Genomic DNA, 16,441 nt, shown 5'->3' on the forward strand with positions numbered 1-16,441 from the left:
GCCCAAATCTGACAATACTGCCCGCACAGCTACTCCGTTACCAGCACGGCAAGAATCATTCCCCCCCCTTCGACACTGTGTGCCGAAGATAGCAAAGGCTACCGATGTGAAAAATCACGCTGCTTCGATATTCCCATTGTGGATGCGATTAGATGGTATATTTCTGTCCCCCTTGAATCACCGTTCTAAAAATATCAAATGCACTTATCCCTCGCATAATTGGTAACAATAGATACCCCCTGCCCCTCTGAAGCGAGGAGACATCGTGCGATTTCGGAAATGGGCGGACAAAAGCCGCAGTCAAAGATCGATTAGCGACGGTTTACGGGGGAGTCGATAGGACTGCCGAGAGGGCTGCCCCGTTGGGGGTTGTGCGCGGCTCTGTTCATGTCGTTTCATCGGGGTCACGAATACAGCGGGCAATGAAAAATGCCCGTCAATGGTGAACTCCATCTAGGTCGGCGGGTAGTCAATGTCGGCAAATGAAACTATGAAGAATGTATTACAGTCGAGTGCCCTCGTTTAATTGAATATTCGAATATAATCTTCCTGACCTGTTTTTAAGACCGCCTTCAGTTCCATATATTGCTTCTTATACAGACATTTTTATATGTGACTACGATATAGGATTACAATGAAAATCACTAGATAATGAATTGCAAACTATGTTCGCAATTTAAATTCGACCTTACAGTCCTTTTCAAACTGGAATAACTTAATCGAAACCTCGAAGAAACATCACGTCTTGGTCCAAATTTGATCACATCACAGTTCAAATGTACTATTTTCAATAAACTTAGAGTATTTCAGTCACATTTGTGATTTCAATTCCAAGTTCAAATTCGAAATCAAGTTACACATTCGAATTCGATCTTGATAAAGTCGCAACTTGGTCCAGGGTGTTAAATTATCTTTCGTACAATGGCAAGGCGATTCAGAGTTCAGGAATAAAGACACAACCTTCCAAGAGAAAGAAGTTTATTTGCCAAGAGCTATTAGCCTCTTATTTTTTTTGCGAACACGTCATGCGTATAAAAAAGTTTCTAGATCGAACGAAGGATAAGTACCTGCATAGAGAATAAGATCGCATACACAGAAGGCGACTTTGCTTCGATTGATCAGCTAGACTTGTTTGTTCTTATGGATCAACCGGTGTATAGGTATGTCTTCGTTGTCCTTCGTGTTCCAACTATCTCTCCTAAATGTTGAATTTCATATTTCATGCGGTTAAGAGCGGGTGGTCAGACTGCTGAAATTATTACGCCGTTGTCGTTCGATAGAAGGGCATTTCAACACGTATCCAGACTGCACAAGGGTTGTAGTATTCCGCGTTAACTTCGTCGAGTATTATTCATGAAATAAATAGTACATATTGTTCGTGCGAACCTATCAATGTATAGTGTAACTGGTCGCGAACCGACACGGAATAAATATTCTCCGACGTGCGAGCGACAGGTGGCAAACTGGACGCGGTTTTCGAATCAATACGTTCGAACGCTCTCAATGTCATATTTAATAACGCAGAAAATATGACAATCACTGCGTAGTTTTCGCGGGAACGGTTTAGTTTCAAACTACTGTTTCTGCTAGGCCGATAACACGTTTGAAGTTATGCCTGAAAGATAAACGAGGATTAAATACAGATTTTTTTTTCAGTTACTAACGAACCGGGAAATAAGTTTGAAAAAATGCAACAGCAAAAAAAGAATGACGAGTAACAGACAAGTGTAATTGCACGTTTAAATTTACCATGGATAATTACATACACGTGTGCTTGTATGTACAACTAAACTTTCATATAATAGGTAGATGAATCAAGTTCCGGCGTACACAGTACTACAATCGCAACCTGCAGTCAACAAGAATAAAAAGCATCCAATTGCCGCAATTTTTCCCCTCCATTTATCACCGTCAGGATATACGCCACACGCGCATAAAACGATAAAGACCTCCCGTTCCCTTTTGCCCCGATACAAAATTACCTTCGCTTCTCGTCGGAACATTAATCGAACGCAAACATTAACGTGTGCCGCGTACGCGTGTCTGTGTATTAATCGCAGGTTTCGTGGTTTTCTTTTACAGCGTGTGCTCGGACATATCAGCGCGGGAGGAGGGGGTAGGTGAGGGTTGGCTAGAGTCGGTAGAGGTGTTCCTGGCGGGTACCGAAAGCTGGGGCACCCTGACGAGGCGGTCCTGGAGGAGGAGGTGGGCTGTAGGCGAGAGGAAAGAAAGGAGGTGACCATCCACCCCACATGGACGCCACCCCCAAAGGACCCCCCGTACCCCCTACACCGGACATCCTGTCACCATTATTTAGCCGCGGAATATCCGACCTAAACGTACGGCCGCCGTACCGTGTCCTTCTACACCGACGTGGTCAACGTTACCATCGAATATCCAGGTGTCCGTCGTCGCTTGATGCTGATCGCGCGACGGAAACGACCTCCCACGCGTCATCGTCATCCCTCACGTGCCTCGACCATTTGCGTCTTTCTCGCCGTAAACTAAAGCAATCGCCACCGATTCTCTACCTCCGTGTGCCGAAGAGCCAACCCGTCCGGACCCGGAACCGATACGTCTCGGTCGAAAACGGAACAGCGACGACGCGTTACAGGCCCGAAACCGATCGTCCCAAGTCGTGCTGTTCTACTGGGACCAACGTACGCACGAGACCAACGACGACGTGTCCGGGGACCACCGACGTGACGACGATTCAAACGTTATTCCTATCCTCATCCGTCGAAGACAGGAGACCTGCATTTTTTACCCCCGTTTTTACACCACGGCCAGTGTGCCGTTGCACGTTTGATGCATTTTATACGACGACGACGCCGCCAGCCGACCCCGCCGACCAGCCTCGTCGCGACGGGAATGTACTTTTAAGAGGCGTCACCTACCCCGTGAAACATATCTACAGACTCCGTCCAGAAGCGCCTAACACTGTGCCGCAGCCTAATAGTAGACTACCACGCGAACAATGTCGCGCAGCGCCGCCACGCGTCCTATGGAAGGTGAGTGTGCTCTTCTCTTCATAAGTTAATCGCTATGCATCGCGCGCGCGCGAACGGAGATCATTGCTAATCTCTGACACCTGCCGACACGAACAGCCCAGCTCATTATGATAATTTCTTTTCGCTCGATGATTCTCATTCGATGCGGTGTTTCGATCGCAGACAATATGTGCCGGTGTGTAAGTCGATGAAAGTGATTCAGTTGCGAATAGATTATTAATAGATTGGGGATGTTTATGAGAGTTAGAAACGAAGTACAAACTTTGTTAGTCGTTTTTAACGTTTTTGCTTCGCTACAATTTATAGGATTATTTGAAAAAGTGTGTCACATGTGCGTAGCTAGGGGGAGCAGAGGGGTCTTCCACCCCCCACCCCCTGCAGGAGGAAGAAAATTACATTGTCCCCTCTGACTGATAACCTGGCTACGTCCATGATTTGTCGTAAATGTATAAAATCCATTGTCTAGTTATAAACAAGGAGTTTCAATGCAATGGTTATTCCTCAGCAATTACCTCTAACCAGAGATGGATAAATTCATTATCTAGATAAAGAATCTCGAATAACGAATAAAGAATAAAATAGTACTTCGCCATTTTCAACTGATTATACGTGAAAAGTCTAATCTTTATAATAAGAGGATACTTCTTGAATGAGTATACACTTGACAAATACCTAATGATTTGATCTTATTAACCGTTTAACACTAGAACTACGAACGTTGAATGTGCACTAAATTAAATTGTTTAATACAATAACATACATAACATATAGTATAATTTAGTATAATACAGTACAATATAAAGTGTATAATAAATTAAAAGCCAACATAAATTCGGCCAAAAAAACTATTATAATTTCAGTAAACGTAAAGTACGAAATCTGGAATCCGACGATTTTGACGGGTCTCGTACTTCTAGTGTTAAAAATCAGGATAACGTTCTTAGGTACTGCTGCATTTCACTATGTATTCTTCGAATAAAATTATGCCCAATTCTGACACTAACCACTTACTTACCCATTTCTTCTTATCAATAAGTAATTCTCCATTGAGTTATCAAACTATCCCGGAGGACATGTGCCATAACATTACTTCTCAATATAGCTTGTGTCTAAATTCACAAAATTGTCCGTTACCACTACAACTACCAAACCCGTCAAAATGACGGATTGCAGATTTACTATTGTACCATTATTGAAATTATAATGGTACTTTTGACAGAATTTATGTTGGCTTTTAATTTACTACAGATTTCATTTTATGGTATATTATGCTACATTGTTTTATATATTCTCTGTATTATTCTATTACACAATTTAATTTAGTGTACAATATTTAGTATATGTACATTCAATGCTGATAATCCTAGTATTAAACTAGCCTTCGTCGAGTAGCTAAAGAAAGTCTCCCAGATCAGGTGTCCATTTTGGTGCACCGGCGGGCCACGTGTAGTCCCTCAAGCTACAACAAACGATAATTAACTCCCTCTATAAAGGGATGGCAATATCATATAATCGTATTCGTCCACGATCTTATCGCGAGTTTCCGGTGTCTCGCGTTCCATCCACCCTTACCCCGGATCACTCGCTAAAATTCACACTCGGTTCCTGACAATCGTTAACGTAGCAACCCTCTTTACCCCCGAACGATGGATGTTTCCCGATCGGGCGCGTACACACGGGTGGTGGTGGTTGCTGGCGCGGAATGCTTCACGGCACCACCGGCGCGGTGACTCGTGGCGCCGTCAGGGGACGACGCCTCGAAGTCTCTCGGCGATCATCGAGCAATACCTATCGTTCGACGACACGACGAGTCTTCGTCGTGCTCTGTACCGAAGTGTGAAAGCACGCCGTCGTGCACCCCTTCCCCCTCGTGCTGTGCGTAAAAGACAGAGTGTGTGACATATACGGTGGTGCGGCCGCGGACGCCGTGAATTTTCCCCGTCACGGATTCACAGGGTAGAGATCAGTGTAAACCCTCCGGGGACGCACACAGCCGATCATCGCGCGGTTACAGATCGGTGTCGTCGGGGCCGCGATGGTTATAGTGACAGCAGTGCTGGCGTTGACGGAAAACATAGAATGCCGGGTGTCGACGTTCCACAATCGTGGAAACGCTAGACGGTGCCCGCCCAGCACTCACCGGCTGATCCGTTTCTCGAGGGAATCGTAAAAGGACCGAGCAGTGTGTCGTGTGTGACGATTCCACTGATCTTATACCCGTTGTGTCCCCTGTCATTGACGAAATTGGTGTGTGTGTGTGTGCGTGCGTTCGTTCGTGCGAGTGTGCTGGTGTATATGCGCGACACACTGTGGTTTTTGGGTTTTCCGTGTTCCCACACCGTGGTAGCTGCCTCGTTTCCCGTGTCGCGGAGCCAGGCAGCATCCTCCTCGTCGAACGATCGAACGTCGACGTAACGTTCCGAACGTTTTCTAGGTGCGTCGTCTCGGCGACAAAAAACGTACCCAGTGGTGTCTCTTGTCGTGAAATCCGCGTGCAAACGGCCTCGATATGCTCTCTCATCAACGACGATCGTTATAACGACGTCGCCCTCGTCGACGCGGGCGCTTCGACCGTCCGTATCCTTGCACCGACTGCGAAAACAACGAGGTAACCTGATTCTTCTCGAATGAAAAAGAAGGTTTTTGTCTTTGGCGTATAGAGTGGCTTACGTTTCAGACGGTGGGGATCGTATATATGTATATATGCGGGAGCGTAAACGTTAACGGGAGAAATTAGGGAACGAATTTTATCCCGGCGTCGTGTGTGTCAAAGCTTAACCATGTACATCACGGAGAATCAACGAGATAACGGTGAATCGATACGATCAAATGTTATATGTCGATGACATTTCGTTATCAGCCGATATGGTGCCGGTAATCGGTTCGAAAGATCCACGACACCCCGGACACATTCGATCAGTACGGACGAACGTGCAAGGACACATGTCCTCGGAACGTTTGTTCTGTCCCCGGAACACAATTCGAAATGTATCCGTTGTACGCGGGGTCTGGCTGTTGTGATCGTAAGCTCATTGACGGTGGACGACGTGGTGTTCTTTTCAGTACGGTACGGTCGTCGTTTCTTTTGTCCGTGCGTCAATAGCATGAGACAGCCTCTCGTAAATAACGTTCGTTCGTCGTCGGTATCTTTACGCGTTCCGTTGTGTGTATAGACGCGCATTTAGAACGCGGTCAGCAGCGCGTTATTAAATTCCCCGCGGAACGAGGTTAGTTTTCCATGTATATTAGCATTTTATCGATGGTGTAATGGGAGAGGAATGAAACCGGTGTAACGAACGGTCGAGATTAACGCTCATGTACCTTTGACGACGAAGACGTCGCCCATTCATTAATTTCCTTGACGAGCGTAAACTTGCACGTAAACGACTCGCTTGAGGAGGCACAATTAAGCAGTGTTTACATGAAATTTGATTTATTTGTCAAATATATTGAACATTCGGAATCAATGTAACAAAGAAAATAGGCCATAAATTATTATATAGGAATGTCGTAAACCATGAACAATACCAGAATGTTCACGAAACAGTAAGTAATAAAATTAAAAACACAAATTTGGGGTTATCTTTATAGCCAAACGAATAGCCATTGGAGTTTTATTAATCGAAATGCTTGCGAAAGCGTGAATAATTAAAATGTAAATGAACAACGATTATCGGGACTTGGTAAAAAAATTCCAATCACCGTTAATTGTTTTTCCTCTGCGGATTTCAAGAAATTGAGTCATTATAAGGCATTCAGCCCCAGGAAACCAGCATAGTTAGTGCTCTGAAAATGTCGGAAAGTGGTACGCCCCGGGCGTTAGAGATGTTACGGAAAATAAATATTTCTCGCGATATTATTAACTTATATCATTTCGCGCTGGTTTTGCGTAAACTAATGGTCGAACGGTAATAAATAACTGACGCTATAAAAAACCAATTGAAAAAGCACTTCTACATTTATGTAGGATAGTCGTTTCACAGGATAGTACAAATTTTCTAAAATTATTAAATGAGAGGTCACGGAAGTGAGGTCATCAGTTTTTTCTCGTGAGTCTATAATCAGGAAAACGTAACACGTGTTCGAACGTGCCACTGTGCTTTATTAACATAGATATGCAATTTGGAAAATTTAATAAATGCAATTGCATTTAATTAATTTCAGCAAGAAGGCAAAGTCGGTGCTTTCCCCTCCGCCACTGTGTTTTTCTTCACGATCCTCCCCATTTCGTGTATTGATTCTTTTGATAACCATCGTTGTGTATTCTCGGTATCGCGCAACAGTTTATCGAATTGTATTAAAAATTAACAGAAACATAACGATGTTATGAAATTATTCGAATGAAATGTACGGTTCCTTTTTAATAATTGAATATAATTGCCCTGAAAAAGGTAATTTATAGCGAGTGCACGAGCAGCAATAGCGAAATAAAATGAAAATGCACGATAAGATTTTTTTTCATAAAACGTTTCGTTTTCTAGATAATTGGGTTTGGATATTGGTCGAGTGCGCGTGCACTTGAGTACATTACTATTATCGTGGGCGGCGCCGAGCAAGCGTTCCCCCTTACCCCATGGTACCCTTCGAGGGTTGAAAACAGTACTCGAGTACACGTGCACTTGAACAGAATTCAAATTGAATTTTCCTGATAAGGAAGCATCAGTCGGAGAAACTTTATCGTAGACTTTCGACCTATTTCTTCGGATCGAATTCTGCTTATAGTGCGGATTTTATTCATTCGTAGCACAGGCAAGTGTGTCGAACACTATGAACCAAGAACTTTGACAAAGATTATCCAAGTTTTTATTTTTAGTTTCAGCGTAATAAGTAAAACGAATGTTTCTTTGGTTATGGTTTTACGATAATAATCTATGAACATGGTAATTTGCATAAACATTCACGATTAGTTGTCCACAGTGATTAGGACACAAGACAACATTTTTTAAACTTGTTATTCTGTCTTATCTATCAGTTTTCTATGAAACAAAAATTTTTTTTTTGTGCAAATGACGGTTCTTTAGTATACTTTCGCCATAATTTCCTACATACGTGGTCGCGTTCTTAACGCCCAAATTACACTTTTATTTTTTAACATTAATTTCTATATACCAGATAAGTACAAGTACATGCATTTCTTTGTTATCGATGTAAAACAGAGCCCTAATTTAATAATAAAATTTTGCGTACACATATCCATATACATTATTTATGTATAATAAATAAACAGGCAGTTATTAGGAATACTGGCAGTAATTGGGACACATAATGATACTCTTTATGCAACGAAAAAAAATTTCCATTTAATTCCCACTTTTGTAAGAACGAAAGATTCTAAGGAGAATGAAAATACAATTGGCGGGAGATTCCAATGCACGAAGCGGAGACGCGCGTTTCGATTTATCAAATTTTAAACGTTGAATATCTGCGTAAATAATGCCGCGCGTTGGCACAAACACGACAGTGGTCACACGGGCCCCGTATTTTGCGCTCTAGAGTCGTAAAAAATTCAGCGACCTGACTGCGGTCGCGTATCCGTGTGACTTATCACCTGCCTTGTCGACGTGTTCTCCCCCTCGTGAAATACTTTCGAATGATTCTTATGTAGGGGGTGTCCCAATTATGGAGGCTTTAAGCCAGTTTGTGCAATCATATATTAATTAAAACCTGCTGCTACATGAATTCCATATTCTGAAAATCCACATCTGTTGCTAAACAATTCTTTTTTATGAAGGAATTTAATTAAAAAATTTTGTTTATGTTTATTTAGATATGTATTTTTGTAATGATGATTTTAATACAGAGGCTCCGTAATTGGGACACGTACCAGGTATCCATACCGCGAAAGGACCTGTTCGTGCCCTATATTTGCGTAATTGTCGCCAGTTTTCAGGACCCTACTCATAAAACGCGTCGTACACACGATGCCCAGTGTTTTGCTTGCGCGCATTAAATTCCGTTAAGATTTCTCACCTGGCCGACAAAGAAGCCTCTCAGCGATGACTCTTGCTTTTGTCATTGTGATAGTGACCCCTTTTATTTTACGACGTCGGCCTCTTCGAGACTTTCCCAACAGGACGCGCCAACGCTTAGCGGTTCCCATTCTCATTAACGTGAACTTTCGTCTTCGGAGCCCGGAGAACAAGGTTTCTTTCTTCTTCGAGGAATTTTCGTCAGGAAAGGCAGTAGACACGACCTTAATTTTTAACATTTTCAAACACATTTTCTTGCGAGAAAAAAAAAACAGAAAGTCTTTTTTACGTGTATGTTTATTCGTGACCCGATAGGGCTGTGTGTCGGCGGTTTTGGCTACACGAGTATCCAAAAATGTGAAGCGTAACTCTTCGTTTACGACAGAAGTATCAGTTTTAACACCGTCAAGCGCCATTTGTATCCAAATGAATACTATACATTCCGGCCTAATGGGCCCCTGTATTAATTTCGATACTGTGTCCTTCATTCGGATACAGCTGTTTTTGCGCAGTGGCCAAAAGCAACATAATTTTTTTGTTCACATGATGGCGTTTAACGTGCTAATTTCCATTCTGTAAATTGATCTGTATCAATATCCGTAGTCGGGAGATATGCCTTTGGACTGCGGATCTTTATGCGGAGTCACGCTTCCACGAACTGATTTATCGAGTACAGGAATTAAATAAGCGTGTAGTTTCATCATGAATGATTTTATTATGCCGGAACACTAACGTATAAACATCATTAATCTTCGTTAAAGATTTTACGTTTGCGTTGTTACGTGTACGCTTGTAAATGTTCCGTAGTCTAGCCCGTCGTCAGAGAAAACGGAACAGCCATTAGAATTTTTTTCACGTTCGATGTCTGAACGATGCAATTAAAGGAGCATTTCTCATTTGTATTGATAACTGAAACAGCTGGATTAGTGCCAAGTGTCGGCTTTAAGGCTAGACGCCGCCTAAGGTGAACCGTAAAAAGTTAGCGGGTGGTATTCGCTGTATCTCGAAAGGCACGGGCTGGTTACTATTATCTTCCGCAGTGCTTGAAACGTACATTATATAACAATAGTTACGGACTGGAAAAGTCGTACATTCTGCCGATCGAATAAAACGCGTTATTGAGTCTTCGCGGTACGACTATGGGACAACGATAAATTCGATTTTTTCATTCGTCCCGTGCTGGGAAATGTCGTAGAGAAGGGAATTGGAACGTTTTTCTTCCAGCTCCTTGTGTTTTGTGTCGGATATCCTGCGAGCTTTCCGGAGAAAGCTTTAAAGAAACAGTATAACTCCATTGGAATTGAACATTTTTATTCGAAGTAAGCTCCGTTACGTTTAATCCACTTCTGTTATCTGATGTAAGGACAAACAATTTGTCTCTCAGTTTAGGAACCTGATCTCTGAGATCGAGAAACTGCTGAAAGACGACGTTAGTGTCCTAATGGCTCTCGAGAACGATTCCCTTTGGAGATATTAATTAAAAATTCAATTTATTTAATTTAATCTATTAACTGGTATGCAACCTTTATAAATCTCTTGAATAAAATTAACGCTATCATCGCATCAAGTATCAATTCATGATGTCATTAATGATTTCAGATCACATTCGAACTTCCTAGCTCGTTCCTCGTTAGGATCAAGTTTGAAAAACAATTAACCAATTTACTGATCGCTTCAAGACCTTTCATCAAAAATGTTTTTCCTTGGAATTCAGATCGATCCTGTTAAATCGAAACAGATCGTGTAAAAAGGAGAATGAAAATTTTTTTCTAGTTTGTGTTAAATCAAAATCGTGTACAAAAAGGTTCGTGTGAAGGACAGAATTGGGTGTACAAATATTCAATTCCATCTGAGTTATGTTAACCTCGGATTGAACCCTTCAAAGAGACGGATAAAGCTTCCCAGATGACCCAATATAATAGATTTATACGGAGCGCGTTCGCAATTTCCTATTTTTCACTGGACGAGCTGCTGGTCTGGTGTGTGCAGGCGCCGAGTGGTTCTCGAACGCCGGTTTATTTCGTAATAGAAGGGCGTGGAGAAGAGATATCCAAGCTGTTCCATTATCATCGAGACCAGCGGGTCGGCCGTGGTCCCAGGGAAATTTCCGAGCTGGTCGAGCACGCGAAAGTAAATCGCGAAAAATCCTCTTATAAACATTCCAGCCGCGTTAGAACACTTAACAAACCCACCCAGCTGGCTCGTCGAACATGTGTAGGTATCGGATATGTTAAAGGGGCGGTTCTACCTTGTGGGTCCTAAAAAGTAGGTAATACTTGCGAATTTTTTGTAAAAAAAACTGGTGGACAGATTCATTTGAAATTTGTGGGGTTGCTTTAGCGTAGTTCTAACTACTATTTAAAATTTTTCTTCAATCGGTAAAGATAAAAACAAGTATCGTGATGATAATATTCACATTTTCCGTCACATGCCACTTTGTTTCACGAATTAAAAATACAAGCCACCATTACGCGCGGGTATTAATAATAGACGAGCGTTTTAAAAATGTTCGCTAGCCTTACACGGTGACAAAAAGGAAAAAAAAAAGGAAAAGTGTGCGGATAGTTCACCCGCCCCAGTGTGTGTACACACATGAATAAGGGGGAAAAAGGGACGATAAAAGTTCCTGAACCGATCAGTTTGCCTCAGTGAAGAATCTACCCCGCCAGTGTGCGCTGGTTGTGTGTATGGTACACGTAGCTCGGATGATTCATGCCGTTTGGCCCGTAAAACATCGAACCAGGAGCGGTAAGAATCATCCCACAGCTGTCTGGTGTACGGTGTCTTAAAACTAACGAATCGAGTGAAAAATATTCAGTGTCCTGTGGCCAGTGGTATACGGCATGAAAAAGGAAAATAGGTCGAAAAAGTAAAGAATAACACTTCTTACGTCTGAGGTTTCGATTGGGAGAAAACGACCAAGTTCGAAACTTCGATTAGTACTTGTTTAGGAAATATTTATCATGGTTAAGGTAATATTTTTCAATATCGATATCATTATCGTCTATCGGTTTATATCTGGTTACTGTAAATAATAAACGAGATCGTATATCACGGATAATGATTTCAAGTAGAAATGGCCAGTAACGGACAGACTACGTGAAACAGTGTTATGCGGATTGATTTTCGAGCGAGACCAAAACGAAGTGGAGTAGAAAATTTGTTCTCGTGTATTTTCAACACGGTGGATACGTGTGTATCATCGGTAACAGGACACCCTGAGGAATCGTACTTTTTCATTGACGCTTCGCTTTCGGGAAAATGGGCATTCGATATCGGCCGAGTGCGCGTGCACTCGGAGACACAGTGGAACGCTCCCCGATTCTACCTACGGTGGGTAGGATTCCTTTTAACCCATAGGCTCTCCCTGAAGCGACCTAAACTGTACTGCAATTTTACTCGAAACCGAACCCTCCTGGGAAAACGTGCGTGTTAAGGCCGTATAGTCGACGCATTTTGTTGTCTATTAGACACCATGTCTATGAGCACAGATGGCTTTAGTAAACGCAAGTTTTTCGTGTTCGAGATTGTCCAGAATACGTGGTGCGACGAAAAATGAGTTGTGTTTACGTTTACGAGACTGAATTTTACAATCGGAGCAAGTAAATTAACGGTTTGTTTATTTTACATTTGGAGCGTGGAATTAAACTCTTTCGAGCTGTACATCGAGAAATTAATCACTCTTAAATAATTCGATATTCTACAGCTGAATAGTTTCTTTTAGATTCATTGCTGGATCGTTTATGAACATTTTACTTGAAAACTTTACTACAAAAAATATACAAATAAAAAAAATGTCAATTCTATGTTAAATCAGTTTAGTGAAACAGTAAATGTGTTATAGTAAGAAAAACGTAGAGGGCGTGTATATATATGCCTTTCGTAGTTAAAGGGTTAAATACGTAGAATAACAGTTGATAATTGTTTGTACAGGAACAGTCGTTTTTTGTTTTTACGAAGTAAAGAAGAAAAGACCTCTTTTCACATTTTCTTGTCAACATTTCTAATTTGCAACCCAAAGAAACATTCAAATGATAAATTAGTAGATATATGGTAATAGTGTCGTAACAAACTGCCAATTCGTGAAAAGACTGTATATCGAGCCTTCTAATTTGTTCACCACACTGCAGGCTACACTTCAGCAAACAATCAAGAGAGAACAACCATAATCTCTGACAAACATTTACGCACGAATTCGCTAGCCTCCACTAGCGTCATCTTTCACGCATCATCGTGCAATAAAACGAAAATATCGAAACCGCTCCTATCAACAGAGTCTCGACGTGGAGTATAAAATCACGCGAAAACCGCGAACGAAGGAGAAACACACGCTGAAACAAAAAAAAAATTTTGGTATATTTAAACATTGTTTGCATTTAAGATTATAGTGTAACTTCTTTAATCGTTTCGCGTGTTGGTCAACCTAAAAATCGTCACAGTGTGGAAAATATTATTCTTTAACATCCCTCTCATTAAAAAGAAACAGTTTTATGGATTAAATATGAAGAATTAGTTAATAATTAGTGTCCCTATAACTGTCACCTCAACAATTAAAGTAAGTCCTACATACTTTTACTTCATTTTGTACAATAGATATAGGGTGAAAAGTAAAATTACGACTCTTTCTTTAGTATAATTCTACCATCACGTTCTACTTGCGTAGATTTTTTTTCACGCTCAAAATGCACTTTCATTTTTCAACATTAATTTTTAAACACCAGGTACATACAAGTATTTCTTTGTATGTAAATGAACGTCCCAATTTAATAACAAATATTTTCGTACATAATTCTTTATATATTACGTTTTTATTAACTAAAATAAATAAAGTGGCAGTTATTAGGGACACTGGCAGTAATCGATACATTTACCCAGTGCAGGCAAAAGAAACACGAGCTTGTATAGACATTTGACAGTCGAACACGATAGGTTTCCACTGAAAGATCACCGATTTCCCAACTGGACGTGCGCGCGGGCGCTCGACCGATTTATCGTCTGTTAGGTACGGGTCTAAAATAGTTTCTATACACAGAGAAACTGTGTGGATTTCGCGATGCAACGTGTGTCCGCGGTTATCGTCGTCAAAACGAATTTTCACGAAAACCGTCGACGTATTGTAACTTCACTGGTTGGGAACCGCTGCGTTACGTAACAGCCCATTATCGTCGTGGGCTCTCTCGCGTCTTAGGAGATCGGCTAGCGCACACAGAGAGTCCACACGCGCGCGGTCTTTTGCTCCTCTTCTCCGTTCTATGTGGATTCCCTGGAAATCTCGTACCGGTATAGATCGGCGTCGTGAAACACCGTTAATATTTCGAGGAAGTATACACACAAGTACACACACCTATACACTACGGGTATATTTTCGTTCGTAGACGCCCAGAGCGGATTGGTCAAACGCTGACATCATTCGTGCATGTGGAATCAAGGACGCCGAAGAAAACGCCGCGGCTCGGTAGGATCCTTTAGGATGCTCCGGTAGATAAGTCCGATCCACCTACAAGTCGTGCAACAAGTGCAAAATTTACGCATAACCGTACAGAGGAATTTAATGTCCCGGCCCGTGCGTCGTTCAACCGTTTTTAGTCGTCGAACAGCTTTTGAAAATTAGAAAATTCGAGGGAATGGCGAGCGCGCACGCATGCATGCTCGTTTCGAATACAAAGAAGCACTCAATCGGTTTTCGTCTGAATTCACCGTGAATTTCTCTCCCATGACACGAAACAGAATAAAATCATGCGTTCAATTAAAAAAAAATCAAGGTGACCTTGAAATCTCTGAAATGCCTCCACCCACAAAAAAGTCACGTACCTTATAAGATGTGCCTCTTTGTGTCATTTAAGTTCCACGCCTCAAAATTTTCATAAAATGTACCGTTAAGTCATTATTCGAGGTGATTGAGTTACCTGAGACACGCTGTATACGAATTCCGACGCGGAAAAAATCGTTCCCTAATTTCGAACGTGTCGCCGAACCAAAACGTAACGGTCGCGGGCGAGCGCACGCGAATGGTAAACGGATCAACCGCAGATCGCGTGACTGCGACGATTTCTTTGCAGACACCCTCTTGAACCTTGGTGAGCAGCAGAGGCACAAGCTAGCAGCACGCACAAGTCCGCACGATCGTTGGCAGTTTCTTTTTTTTTTTCTTCTTCTTTTCCTTGAACGTCCGCCCCCTTACCGACGATCCTGTTTTGAAATGCACCGAAGTTCGGTCACAGCAGAGCTACCTGAATACCGTCCCGTGACACGATCCCAACCGAGGTACGTTGCTGCTCCACCGAAAGGACTCGAGCTGGTGGAATTAAATTTCCACCCTGGGAACGACGAATTCATGGAATTCTCACAATAATCGAAACGGAACCTATCGACGCGCCACGAAGGGCATACCCTTAAAGGATCGAAGCTCTGCTGTTGACACTTGGTTGTATAGAAAGGCGGCACTATTCACGTGTCCTGGGACAGTGGTGGAGATCGGACGCGTATTACCAATAACAGACGGTGCATACATGGTGTCGCCGGAAGGAAAATGCCCGTCGAAGGACGCAGCCTATCGTGGATTAGCGGGAACGAGGTCGTAGTGTGGCATCGTTGTCTAGCGAAGGTACAGATAACGGGCTAATGCCGTCCTGCGGCTGCAATGATTCGCGGGGACGACGAAGAGGAGGGAACCAGGTGGAAATATGTAAGAGGCGAGGCGGACATTGTCTCGTCGGCACCGTGCAAGTGCCACGAGGAAGAAGAGGTTGGCCTTATAGAAGGTTTATAGTTTGCGTAGGATAGACGATGAGCGTCGAGGTTGACACGCTGGAACTCGAGGTCTTCGAGGTGAGTCCTCTAATCCTCTCGAGGACACGACGAACGGAAGTCACACGCCGCCGCGTAGTGTTTCGATTGCAGATGTTAGCTGGACAAAACTCATTAACTCAACACCGATTTCAATAACCTTGAAGTATGTTGTCAAGGTCATCATTCTGACCAATTTTTCCTTGTATATATAATAGGCGGTTGTTCTTAGTTTTCGAGATATTCGTAAAAAATTGTTGCTACGACTATACGTTAAATTATGAGTTTTGTCCGGTTAATTAACATTAATCGAAACACTGTGCCCCGGCTTCGGCATTTTCAGCTGCTGGAAGTCGCGCCGCGGAACTGTTTAACGGGGGTGGGCGCGAGCGGAGAACCGCATTTGATAATGCATTTGGATTGTGAAAGTTTTGATTAATACGTTCTTTGCCAGTATATACATGGTACGCTTGAAAAATAACGGGATTGGTATAGCGTGTCAAGTCGGACGTCGTAGGTGTAAAAGTCCTTCGTCTTATTGAAAGTACGATACTCTGGCCCCAATGTAAATTTTATTTACCACGGTTGTAGTGTTTAATGAACGGTAGAATAACTACTTCTGGCTCTGATACGGAAGTTATTGATGATTATTATACTTTGTCATCGTGAGTCTGT

The sequence above is a fragment of the Dufourea novaeangliae genome, unplaced genomic scaffold (genome assembly GCF_001272555.1).
Source record: "Dufourea novaeangliae isolate 0120121106 unplaced genomic scaffold, ASM127255v1 scaffold306, whole genome shotgun sequence".
NCBI classification, from domain to species: domain Eukaryota; kingdom Metazoa; phylum Arthropoda; class Insecta; order Hymenoptera; family Halictidae; genus Dufourea; species Dufourea novaeangliae.